Genomic DNA, 13,917 nt, shown 5'->3' with positions numbered 1-13,917 from the left:
TCATTGCAACAGACAGGCCAGCGCTTGCCCAATCAGATGAACAGGTACCACAACTTGGCCAAGTTGACACCTGTCCCTAACCATGACAAGGGAGAACAAGATTTAAAGGGGTTGTATAGACTTGCGTGTCCCACTGATTAACATGAAAAATATTCTTTAGTTCTGCAAGAACTACTTCAAGTGTCTGATTCATATACAAAGGTGGAAAACTGCAATTGCATGTGATGGGCTGTGTTTCAATATGCTGATGAAAGCATCAGCCATACCACAGCAATGGTAGGGGCAAATAATAGGGTGAGTGGCAAGAATTAACCCTATATCATGAGGGGTGTTTATAGGTTTTCTTTCTCTGGGGAACAACAAAATTGAGAGTGTTGATGGACTATGGACTTTAGACACTATACAGGATGCCTAATGAATGCAGGCAGTTGAAGGATGCACTGACTGAGAAGTAGATTGGCTATGATGGTGTATACATATGATTGAATATTGTGCTGCTTTAAAAAGGAACACAGTTATGAGGCATGCAGTTATGTCAATGAACCTGTAGGACATTTGGTAAGACAAAATACGACAGAAACTAAAGAACAATTATTGAATGGTCTCCTTTGGAAAATACTAGGAAGAAAACAGAGGCCTAGATTAAGCTCTTATAGAAGACACATTGACTCCAAAGAGGTAATTATTATTTCTGGATTTTGAAAGACTGTTTTATATATATCTACAACCTGGTACTGAGAGATAAGAGGAAAGTTGATCAGGTCAGGGTTAAGGTATTTGAGAACACAGGAATAAGGAAGACATTATTTATATTTTAGAACCGTACCTACTCTCTGAGAGCAAAGGAAGAAGTGTTTATTTTTTCTGGAACCAAAATTTTCTGAAGCACTTAATCTAACTCAACCTTATGGATAGCTCATTGAACAACTGAAACACAGGGATCCCAGAATAAGAATGAGAGCCTTTAATCCTGTACATTGTAATGTAATACCTGCATACATCCTAGAATATATTAAGAAGAAAATCAAAAAGTATTGGCAAAGTCCCTTGAGAGATGGGAGAAAAAATATGGAATTATTATACTTTACCATCAGGGAATCCCCTGATACTGTGTCAAACATTAGGGACACCCAAAGCAACAGGCCAAGCCCTTGGTCTTGAGGCTTAAACTTGTGAAGCTTACATAGGTAGTGGAGAAGCTTAGCCTACCTATAGGTATGCCTAAGAATGCTATCTGGAGGACCTGCTTAGTTGCTCAACTGTGGCCTCACTCTCTCTTCTTTGCTTTGCATGTATGTTATATTATACAGTAAAAATATGTAAAAAAAATTGGAAGTGCATATTCTAGTCATTCAGCATAGTAGCAAAATCTCAATTTTGCTGACATTAGCTAGGTGCAATTATTAACAGCAAAATTTTCACCAGATAGATACTAAATTTAAGCAGGAAGACAAAAACAATCATCAATGAAAACTAGACCAAAGATTTAAATTGGAAATTTCATAACTGAATTGTGGACTATTTGGACAAAAAATTCAATTAGATTCTCCTTCCATTTTTTTGAAGGTAAAACATTGGTCACCACAGAAGTGTTTCCAGATTTGAGAGTAAGTTATTCTTAATGTTGACACTAGTGGGAATGTGAGAGTCCCCTTCATTTGTCACTACAGAGGTTTGGATCCCAAGGAAATGCCTATGCTGAGTTGAGTGGTACTACTTTTTTCTTAATTAATAGCAAAAAATTAAATTAAATTAAATTTGAGCAGAAAATGTTTAATATGATGTTGGTAGTGGGAAAAAAGAATCAGCAGGATAACTTGATTGATCTTGGACTGATCCACTTAAGAAAGACAGAGCAGAACACAGAGATGCAGAAAATAAGTGCATTACAGCTGGTCATGACCATGAACCTCTGGGAAATCCTTTGCATCCACCCATGGTGATGCATACCCTGGTTTGAATATTTCTGCCCTAAAGGATATATTTTAGACCAAAGGATCCAATGAGATGAGGAAAATCAGGGGTCAAAGAAACACATTTTCCAAGTAATGTCCAGCTTTCACTTTCATTTGAGATGCTGAATGTCAGGGTGAGATCACTGATGTCACTCCAGATGGAGTGTGGCTTTTGGGAATGATAACTTACACTAGGTCATCTTTAGCACCCCTCACTTGGTAACACCACAGTCTCACTCAGATCTTCCCAAGCAGCATACCATTTTTTTTATAATGCTTTTTTTCTTTTGGTGTAATTTTAGATTTATAGAACATTTGCAGAGACAGTACAGAGAATTCCTGTGCATCCTCACCCACTTCCTCTTGATGCTAATATCTCACATAATCATGGTTCATTTGAAAAACTGAGCTATTTATACTGGTAAAATAATAACTGGAATCCTGACTTTATTCAAGTTTAACCATTTGTTTTCTAATGTATTTTTCCTGTTCTAGGAGCCAAACCAGCACATGTTGTATAAGCTTTCCATGAATTTGTTACAAGAATGTTGTATGATTTTACAGAAGAACATCCTGATCTCTACTAATGCAATGCCCCTATTTGAAAACAGTAGCACAGTATTTTATTCTGTACATGAATATTTTATGTGTTTTTCAACCAATCTCATTATTTCAATATGAACAATTAGTTTTTGCCTCTTTAGTAACAATTTTTAAATCATCACATGCACTCATTCATCCAAAAATGAAAATTAGCTCCTTCATTTCAGGACTGCAGCTACAATGGGGAATGAAAATTACATAGACCACAACAATTGTTTGAGACTCTGATGCATGTTAAAGCTGCTGCATGTGAATCAACCCTTACAACTCATTTAGCCTGAAGTTATATCTGCAACAGGGACATGTGTGCCGAGTGTTCCCAGGTAAGGGCATAAGGCAGTGACAGCAAATGCACAGGCAACAGAGAGGTTCAGGTCTTCTAGGGATGTCCCCAGGTCACTCCCCTCTATGACAGATTCCTGCCCAGAATTCTTTCAACTCTCTGAGAATGTGGTTCTTATAGTCAAAGAAGGGACAGATTCTGACCATCTTTAAATCTAATTCTGTTCTTCTTTTGGTTTTCATACCACAATATTCAGCCCTGAATTTGTTGATATGGTCTGATGACAGGAAATGATCTGTGGTGAAAAGAGGTGTAAAATACATTCATTCTAATGGAGGAGAGAGGAGTCAATGTCACACAGCAAAGAAGTAAGACACTTTCTTCTCTCTGGAGTCAGGAATCCCCATTTAACATGAGATTGATTGATAAACCCATGTTGGTTTTTTTGTTGGTTAATAACCAGTGACCAGTTCATTAGTTCTCAGTGCTGTAGATCAGGAGTCTGGCTGAGCACAGTGTGAAGGGTTCTCTGCTCAAGGACTTAGAAGGATAAAATCAAGGAGTCAGTGAGGCTGTGCTCTTTCCAGAGCTTGGAGTTCTCTTCCAAGCTGATGTGGTTGGGCAGAATCAGCTCCCTGGGTCATGGTATTGTGATCCTATTTCATTGCTGTCTGTGCCTCTCATTTCCTAGAGGCTGTCCTCATTCCCTGCCAACATGGCCCCTCAACCTCGATAGCCAATATCAGATATTTTCTACCATGTCAAATTCTAACTATCTGTGAGCTTTACTGAGTTCTTAGTCCCTGAGCAGTACAAAAATATTTAAAGGCTCCTTGTGAAATAGTCAGGCCCACTTGAATAACCTACCCATCTAAATGTCAATAGTTTTCATTTCATATGCAAATAAAGTACACAAAATTTCTTCACAGCTGAATATACTTAGTGTTTGAAGAACTGGGATACAGTTTGTACATGCCAGCACTCAGGAAACTTGAGGGCCCTCTTAGAACTCTACTTACCACAATGTTCTTTTTACCAAGTATTGTTTCAACCCAATTTTATTTTTGGCAGTGGGGATTTGGGGAAATTTAAATTAAAAAATCACTATATGACTTTAGAGGAGAGAATAGAATCACTAATTTCCCAGTTGGCACAGAAAGCATAATCATTCCAAACTTCCCATTTCCTTGCAGTACTAATGCACATAAAATGACCTAGAGAGTGTCTGCCAAAAAAAATAATTAATTTGGACTCATGCTCCATGGATTATCCCTGCACTTAATCTAATCCCTCAGCTTTCACCCTCCTTATGGTTCCCCTAGGATAAGACCCTTGTCTGCTTTTCACAGTTTCATTTGTCTTTTGTAATCATCCAAGACCACATTCTTTGTATTTTTGGAAGTGTTCTTCCTTGAATTTTGCAGGCCAACTGCCTACTTCATTCATGCATGAGGTCAACTGTCCATATTCAAACAGGACATTTCCATGCACAATGTTTCATGTGGTCCCCTCTCCCTCAGTCAATTGCATGTCAGAACCTGTTTCATCTCATGTCATCATGTAATTTAATATATGTCAGCATAGGAAGGACATTCTACTGTGTTGAAGCAGGAAACCTGACAGTTATGAAGTAAAATTCAAATTAAGTAAATATAAATATTAACTTCATGGAACAGCAGGAAAAAGAAAACCATGGAGATGAGGGCAAACATGAATTAAGTGCTGGCATCTTCAAAACCTATATATGTGGTGGATTAAAAACACGGTGAAGCTTTGACTGAGTAGGAATGTCTTCCTGCTGGTTTGGGTCTGTGCCACCCCATTCCTGAATGCCTGGAAATGGCACCCTCACCAACATAATGGACTCATAGAGAGAAAAACTATGGAAAAGTAAATGCATTATTAATGAGAATTGGAACAATACATGCCTTAGGATATTCAACATTATGGAAACTTCTTGGTGGCAGCAGGGTTGTTGCTTTGCAGGAAAAGTGGAAATCATGATACAGGACAGATTATGCTATGTACATAATTGTTAAACTGTCTCATTTTTTTCAGTCTTCCCCTGATTCTGTTCATGGTGAGGGATGTCCTATGCAATGGACTTGGGTGCACCTTGCCCCATTTGTCCTGTAGTAACAACTTTGCTACAAGAAGTAAATCACAGAAAAGCAGGATAGGAGAAGCTGCAGAAATACTGTTTATTGTCTGCCTTTCCCAGATAACTGAAAGGTTCAAGAGGTCAGGGGTTCTGTTTCACATATTCCATGAGCTAATGTTCTGGGGCTGGAAGGGTTTCTATTGGTATTTGTATAATTCTATAAATATTTTTGGTTTTGGTAAGAATAAATGCAAATCTGCTCTGATACCTTGGGAGGTGGAGGTATTTAATCTATTACCACTAGGTGGGGCAGTTAGCCCTTAGGTGTGTGAAGTAGTCACAGGATAGTGAATATCTTATTTGAGAAACTGGTTTGAGGAATGGTGATTTGAGAAACTGGTGGACCTGAAAGGTGGTGCCAAGGGCAACCTGTAAGTATCTGGTGACTCATTTTCAGAGACATTATTTGGGTTCAGAGCAGTATCAGTGGTCTGGTTTGAGATATCTTCGGGATATTTGAGATGTCAAAGAACTTCAAATATATATTTAAAATTCAGAATAGACTGAGATATACACATAATCTGTGCACTAAATTCTCATTCTATCCAATTACATGAATGTATTACACACAGTTTCTGGCAGCATATTTTAAAAATGTCAATTAAATCAGAGATATTGCACTCACAGACAAATATATTCTATTACAAAATTAAGCATACAAGATGATTATTGGTAGTTTGAATCATAATGTTGATAATAAAATATTTTAAATTTGTCAGTTTTCTAAAGTTTGTTGAAAAAATAGTTTTTAGTTGATTTCTGGGATGTTTGCAGGACCAACTCACATTTCCTGTGGTAATGTTATTTTGTCCCCTTCCTTCCATTATCTGTCTTCACAACTCACTGCATAGCATGTTTCCTTTTATACCCCTTGCTGATTTGCATAGACTCCTGGGGACTCAGCTGCTGCTCAGACTCTATTAATGGGGATTCCCTGGAGACAGGGCCTGAGTGCACCAGATGGTGAGCAAGATGCTGTCACAGTCCCAACTCCTCATCCTCCTGGGGCTCTGGGTCTCAGGTGAGAGCTTCAGAAGAGCAATGTCTTTATAAAGCTGGAGAGATGGTTTTCACATGCAGAGTATATGGACTATTCCATCTCAAACAGATCTGATTATATATGATAAATGAGGAAACCTACATGTGAATATACATTTTATATACTTGTGATTTATTGTATGATCTTGTTCTTTTCTGTCTGCAGGTGCCAGTGGGGACATCGTGATGACCCAGTCTCCAGTCTCTGTGGCTGTGACTCCAGGGGAGACCATCACCATGAACTGCAAGGCCAGCCAGAGTGTTAGCAACTACTTACACTGGTACCAGCAGAAACCAGGACAGGCTCCCAAACTGCTCATCTATGATGCATCGAACCGGGCATCTGGGGTCCCCGAACGATTCAGTGGCAGTGGGTCTGGGACAGATTTCTCTCTCACCATCAGCAGAGCCCAGGCTGAAGATGTGGCCACTTATTACTGTCAGAGCAGTTACAGCTCTCTTCCCACAGTGCTTCAGCCTCGAACACAAACCTCCTCTCCCAGCTGTGGGGCACTGAGTCCTGCAGCAGCAGCTTCTCCCTTCCTCCCTTCCTCTTCATATTGAAACTTTCTGCCTGGTAGTTAGTTAGTCTTCCTGTTTTACTTTGTCTTTCAATGGACTCTGTCTTTCCTTGAAGCCTTCTTCATCCTTGTTACTGAAGCATTTATACTCTATCTCCTTTCTTTCTGCCCTTTTCCTTTACTTTCTCTTTCCTTTACTCATTCCTTCAAAGACATTTCTGTAGTTCTAACCACTTGTTGGGACTAGTTTCCTTTGAGGTACTGAGGCTGCCTGGAGCCTGTAAGGGCAGAGAGACAGGAGGGGGGAGAAAAGGAGCTGCCTAATTAGGAGTCTCTCAGGGGGTAAATATGAGGGGGGATTCCCTGTACATTGGTATTTAGAATAGTTAGGGTCTGAATGTGCCATGTTTTTGTCTGTTTCCTGCAGTTCAAGTTGTTCTTCTCTGCTCTCTCTGGTGTGAAGTTGGTGAGGAGGAGGGAGTCAGTGTGAAAGGGGCATGAAGGAGTGAGGCTGGCAATTTGGTTAAGGATGGGGAACAGTCTTTGTCAACAATAAGACAGTGTTTTCATATTTAACAGCACTAGATATCCATCAAGTTTCTTTCCCTTGGGTATTTATTTTATACTAATGTCTTTATACTTCCATTAAATTTACAATACTTTACATGTTTGCATGCACAATTCATTATTCTATTTTAGTGTTATGTTTGTGAATGGATTTGTTATAGTTAATCCTTTTCTTCATTAATTTCTCCTTTATTTTGCAGTTATTAAATTCTGAGAGTCTGCTATATTTGCTTTATAATGATTGTATTATGGAATTAAAACATGTATCTGCCTCTTGGGTTTAAGTTTGAAGGTGTTTTACTTTACTAGCTCCCAGAATAAAACACACCAGAAATGGGTTGACTTTTAGTAAAAGGTCAAATTTTTTAATTTATTAAGAGCATGCAGTTCTTCAGAGGAAAGGCAGCAGACTTTCATCTGAGGTTCTTTCTTACATGGGAAGGCACAAGGCGATCTCTGCTGGCCTTATTTCCAGGTTTCTGGAAATAACTTTCCCTGAGGTGATTCGTTTCTGCATCTCCAAAGTCCTGGGCTGAGATGCGAGTCTGAGATGAGGTATGCTGAGCAGCTTGTGCTTTGGGTATAAAGTTTTAGGATGCTACCTCCTATTCCTAGGTCTTGAACTTGTTTTCCTACCTTTTCTTCTAGAGGCCTCATTGTACTAGTTCTTATATTTAGGCACTTGATACACTTTGAATGAATTTTTGTATAGGGTGTAAGGTAAGTGTCCTCTTTCATTCTTTTGGCTATTGGTATCCATTTTGCCCAAGCTGTCAAGTTGACAAGGGTGAACTGTCATGGTCAAGTACCTACCTCTCTCTGATGTTGCTGCTCTGGGACTCTGGTGGAAGGTATAAAAGAACCTCAAGCAAACAAGGTTTGAATCTTTGTAAATTAGGAAAAACTACTTTAGATACACATGGAAATAGCTGTAATTTCCAGATAGCATTATACAGAATCTTGAATCAAATAGATCTCTGAGGTATGTATAATCACAAGGAAACTGTGTGAACAAGCTGCTTTTGAATTTGTTGGCATAATCCATGCATCTGTGTTATTTGTTCATTCTAATTGCAGGTGCCTATCGGGACCATGTGACGACTGAGTCTCCAGTCTCCTTGGCTGTGGCTTCAGGTCTGAGGGTCACCTTCAGCTGCAAGTCCAGCCCTAGTATTTTATGGGGTCTCAGTCAGAAGAACTGCTTAGCCTGGTACTGGCATATGTTAGTTTGCAAGCTGTCAGAGTGTGATATACCAGAACTGGAATGGCTTTTAAAAAGGAGAATTTAATCAGTTACAGTTTTACAGTTCTGAACTATAAAAATGTGCAAACTAAGGCCTCTAAGGAAAGATACCTTAATTTAAGGAAGCTGATGGGTGAGGAGCACCTCTGTCAGCTGGGTAGTCACATGGCTGGCATCTTTTGTTCCCTTGCTCTTGGGCTCCATTGATTTCAGCCTCTCTTCTTGTATGGGATGCTCACTTTGCTTTTCCAGGGCTGGCTTTCATCCTTTGGCTTCCCTTGTCTCTCCTAGGGTCTGGCTTTTTTAACATCTAATGGTGACATTTCCTAGGCTCCAAACATCTCCAAACGTCCATGTCTCTGCTCTCCCAGTGTCAGCATCTGTGTCAGCTCAGGACTCTGTCAGCTCTGAGGCTTCTGTCAATTCTGACTCTCTCCAAAATATTTCCTTTTAAAGGAGTCCAGTAAAATAATTGATACCCTCCTGAAATGGGTGGAGTCACATCTCCCTCTTATCAAAAGTTGCTCCAACAATTGAGTGTCTCACAATTCATGGAGATAATCTTATCAAAAGATCCCAACCTACAATTTGAATCAGCTTTAATAGCAATGGCTGCTCCCATCAGATTGGAATAGGATTCAAACATGGGCTTTTCTGGGGATCATGATACTTTCAAACTGGCACTCAACAGAAGCCAGAACATGCCCCAAACTGCACATTACCTCTAATACACTGGACATTTGGCATCCCTGACAGGTCCCTGGCAGTTGATAACAGCAGACATCCTTCTCAGTATCAGTGGGCTCTGGGCTGAAGACAGATTACTTCTGTCTGAAGTATTATGACTTTCCTGTTGTGATTCACTGTTGAATACAACCTGATCCTCTCTGCTACTTGTCAGTGAGTCTCTTATGAAGTAGCTGTTTCCTCTTCACACAACCCCAGACTTACCTACCTCCTCTATCTGCTTTGGTGTTTGCCTCCTGATTTCTTTTCAAGGAGGTTTTCAGGATCCAGAGGACATTTAAGTGGTCCAGTTTCTTTAGTCCCTTTTTGTGATGATCACTGTGGGAAAATGCAGTAAAGATCTTTGTTTTAGTTTCGTATTGCTCTTGTAACAACTCCCACAAACATTAGAAATGTCTCATTTACAGTTCTGCAGATCATTAAAGCAAAATGGATCTCATTCAGCTACAATCCTTGTGTGGCAGTGTCCCCTTGTGTTAGCCTCAATGGGTGAATCTGTTTATTACCTTTTCCACTTTTAGAGACCTCCCAATCCCTGGCTGGTGCCCCCTTCACAGTTCTTCACAGTAATGAGCACTTCACCTCCTGACCCTGCTTCTGTTGTCACATGTTTCTCTGACTACAGGCCTGAGAGGTTCTTTCCTTTTTTTTTCTCAAGGGCAGGCACCAAGAATGGAACCCTGGTCTCCAGCATGGCAGTTAAGAATTCTGCCACTGAGCCACTGTCACACCACCTGTTTTTTTCTTTTAAGGGCTCATATGTTTTCACAGGGGAACCCAGATAATCCAGGGTAATTTGCCATCTCAGCATCTACAAACTTCTTGATATTTTCAAAGTCCTTTTTGCTATGTAGAGGAACAGATTGCAGACTCAAAATTAGTTTTGTGAATGTCTTTGGGTTATTAATCTGACTCACAAAACCCTCTGCATTTCTCACATGGTCAGGACCATTGTCAGTAAGTTCTGTACAGATGGATGCACATGACTGAAGCAAGCAAAGTCCATGCAGCCCTGACTTGTTTGAGACCCAATGAGATTTATACTCTGAGGAATCAATACTAAACTTTCCTATTTGAATTCTTTCTCAATTTCTTTCACATTTTTCTGTGTCATTTTCTCCCACATCAAAGGGTTTTAAAGATATAATCCTGGCCACTTCAGATTAAAAATCCCCACCACTGACTCTGTACAGCTTCCCACTGTCCCTTCATACTGGACCCTCTTTCCAGCCAGGACTTTCTGCTCATCATTTCCTGACTGTAGTTCTTTGTGGTACTACTTAATTCCTTTGCTCAATTCTGTCTTTTCTTCTAAAAACAGAAGAAAGCAAAACCAAAAAGAAGGAAAGTCATTTCTATCATTCATACTCCTTCTAAAGACCATTCTCTAATTCGCTAAACCTAAGTACACACATGTGCTATTTTAGAGGTTTTATGTACCCCCCCCAAAAAAATGCAGTGTTCTTTTAAGCCAGTCTTGTGCTGATAGACCTAATATGGGTTGGAAACTGTTGTTAGAATATATCAATTGAGTTGTGAAGGTGGGTCTTAATCATTCACAGGAGTCTTTTGTAAGAGGTTAAAAGGTATGTGTGCCACTTTGAATCTATCAGGGACCCCAAGAAAACCATGTCCTTTAATTCTCATTTGATATTATGAAATGGGAATTTTCTGATTTTTCCCATGGAATGTGTCTCCACCCATTCAAAGTGGGGTTGCTTACTAGAGCCCTTTAAAAGGGACCTATTTTGGAAAGGGCTTTAGAGCCCATACAGCCAGAGACCTTTGGAGAGCTTCATGAAACCAGAAGCCTGGAGTGAAAGCTAGCAGATGTCTCCATGTTTCTGTTTGTCTTTCCTGCTGGGAAAGAGACTGAGGACATAATCAATCTTCTTAAACCAAGGAATCTTTCCCTGGATGCCTTACATTGGACACTTCTAATCTTGGACAACCTTGCTTTAATTTGGATATTTTCACAGCCTTAGAACATGTAAATTTGCAACTTAATACAAAATTCCTGTTTGTAAAAGCCTTTCTGTCTCTGGTATTTTACATTCTAGCAGTTTACAACGTTGAACATCAGGTGAATCAGGAGAATAGAGACAGAAATACCCAGTTATATTTTGGATACCATCATTGAAACCAAGACCAGTAGAGAGGGACAAAAAGATATCACATGTGTTGTGTCTTGTGACAGAGAAACCCTGAATGCCAGCAGCATTTCCTCAGAGAGGATTTATTCCTATTGATGCTTTAATTTGGACATTTTCATGAGCTAGGAACTGTAATTTTGTAACCAAATAAACCTGAAACAAAATTAACCTATTTCTCTTATATGACATTCTGGCAGCTTTAGAAAACCAAAATACCATAAATGAGTATAACATGACCTTCATCCTTAAGGTATGAAATTTATTTTGTACTGTTTTGACCCTTGCTAGCTCTGGGAACTTTGTTTACTACTCTGTGGCTGGGTTTTCACACATGTTCAATGGCTGAAATAATTGCTTCTATTTTGTAGGAATGTCGTGAGGCACAATAAGCCAATACTTGCAAATGCTTATAGCAATTCCTTGCCCCTGGACCACATGTGGGCACTGCCATCTTTCTCATGCTGCACAAGTGCCTCTTTCTTCTCAGTCTACTGTAGCTGCAATTTTTATCAAAACATAAATATATCCTTCAACTTCTAGAGTCCTCTGGTTACTGCATATCATTTTTATTACTACATTTTGCTTGAACACTCAGCACCTTGGCGCTTTTCCTCTCACTCCACATCACACTGAATTCAGCCATGGATTATTAATTCCTACACTGAACAGTTATGTTCAGTCATTAACTGGGTTGTCCATACTTTAATATTTGGATAATTATGATAATCACTAATTTTAAAAATACGTTTCAAATGCCTGCTTTCATCCTCATATAAACCAGGTGAAATTAGTTTTATTCTTATTCCCCATGTTGCTGGGAACTGCTTATGTGTGGTAGAGTTAGTTTCTAAATGCCTGTTCACTGACTGCTGAGACAGGCTACAAAAACACAATCTTAGGATTTCACTAAAATACTGATTCCGAAATCCCAATTTGCAGAACTTGGAACTGTTTGTCTAGTTGTGAAAGAGTCATATTTACAACAAGTTTCCCACCTGATTCTGATCTGCAGCTCATCTTGGAAACAGAGACAATCTTTGCAGATAATGTGTCCTTAAGTTATTTACACTTTGTGGATGAGTTCATTCCTTTTGAGGGCGATTTTTTTTCTTCGTGCCATTCTGAACAGTGCTTTTGTCATATAAATTTGCAGAGTACCATCCACCTAAGCATTTGTCTCAGTTTTTTAAATTTTCTATTAAAGTGTCAGTAATAGCTGCATTTAAACAAATCATGTCAGATTTAAAGATATTTTATTTATTAATGATTTACTCTCAGCATCTGATACAATTACTTTATGAGATCTAAGCGTGGTGAAGAGATCAAACTCTCAAAAACATAGCTCAATCTGAGAGAAAATGTGATCATCTTTTGTTTGTTCCTGGCCCTTTCCCTTTACACCTTGGGGCAGCTAGATCCTCCTGGTTGGTGCATCTGTCCCTGCAGCCTCTTGACACCCTACCCAATTGAGCTTTGCTCTGGGCTGCGCACTCCTCAGTGCACGAACTGACCAGGTGCACTCAGTGGCTGCAGTGTTAGTGTTAGAAGTTGCCAGTTATTTATTTGAGGAATATATTTTGGAGTAAATGCTCAGGAGTCTTGCTGCACAAGTGTACAAGTAACAGAGGACAGTTTGTTATCTTACTATAGGGGTTTCTTTTCTTCCATTTAGTGTAGGTGTATTTTGTGACAATATTACTGTTTGATTACAGTTTGTTTTTAAATTTCATGGCACCATTTGCTGGCACAAGAAGGTAGATAAATAAAAGTGAGTGCTAAAAAAAAATCATCTACTGAATTTTTGTTTCTCAATAAGGACAAGATGATAAATGTGTTACTTACATGAAACGCTTGCTATTTACCATGTGTCTTGGGACATATGGAAACTAGAAGTTATTCACCTGTGCAAGGATGTTTACATGCATTTCTCAAAAAAAGAATTGTTTTAACAACACTGGCCTCAAAAGCAATTTGCCATTTTTGTCTGCTCAGTAGTTAAGTATCACTCTGAAGCATGGTTTTTCCTTAGATAAAATGAGGGTTCTTCTAAATATATTTTCTATATCTTTGATTCCATGTTTTGCTGGACAAATAAGAAATGTAAAGTTCCACATCTTTTGCTTGGCTTCCTTAGCAGAGAAACAATTTTGCAAAGAGTACAATAATATCTATATTATATGAATAAACTCACATACTTCAAAAAAACATATTTTAATTCTAATGATTTGAATTTTGCTAATGAAATTTTTAGTATGGAAGAAGAGCTCCTGGACTGGATAGTGTTAGTTGGGAAGGAAAAGAAGAAATTGAGCAAGAACTCCTGCAATGACTTAATTTTCAAATTCCACAATTGTATTCTGGAATGAAACACTGGGCACCACAAGACTGTTGCCCATCTCTGGTGTCATTCTATGTGTAACGTCCATCCTGGTGGCAGTGTGAATGTCCCTGGAATTGATGCTGCAGGGGTTCTGGCTCCCAAGGAACTGTCTATGGTGAGGTAAGTGATAGAATTTTTTTATTATTAAATCACAAATCCAGAAAAATTACCTAACTTGAAGGTAGGAAAGGAGTATCAACAACACAGCTGGACCATTCTTCTCATTATCTATTTTAGGAAAGACTTTTGCACAAGACACCAAATTA

The 13,917-nt window shown here is 39.0% G+C and overlaps 1 long non-coding RNA gene and 1 pseudogene across 2 annotated transcripts; both read left to right on the top strand.

Annotated features, from left to right (window-relative positions):
• Positions 1–5,952: 5,952 nt before the first annotated feature.
• On the top strand, positions 5,953–6,604 carry LOC143661184 (immunoglobulin kappa variable 3-11 pseudogene; annotated as a pseudogene). Its single transcript, XR_013164428.1, has 2 exons — positions 5,953–6,023; positions 6,207–6,604. The product of XR_013164428.1 is annotated as an immunoglobulin kappa variable 3-11 pseudogene (transcript).
• A 1,056-nt stretch (positions 6,605–7,660) lies between these two features.
• LOC143661715 (uncharacterized) lies at positions 7,661–13,641 on the top strand. The gene is made up of 3 exons (XR_013164784.1): positions 7,661–7,683; positions 11,469–11,521; positions 13,523–13,641. It is a non-coding gene; the product is annotated as an uncharacterized LOC143661715 (long non-coding RNA).
• Positions 13,642–13,917: the final 276 nt, after the last annotated feature.

Source organism: Tamandua tetradactyla, chromosome 17, assembly GCF_023851605.1.
Source record: "Tamandua tetradactyla isolate mTamTet1 chromosome 17, mTamTet1.pri, whole genome shotgun sequence".
Lineage (NCBI taxonomy): Eukaryota > Metazoa > Chordata > Mammalia > Pilosa > Myrmecophagidae > Tamandua > Tamandua tetradactyla.
This window is presented reverse-complemented; position numbering and strand designations above follow the sequence as displayed.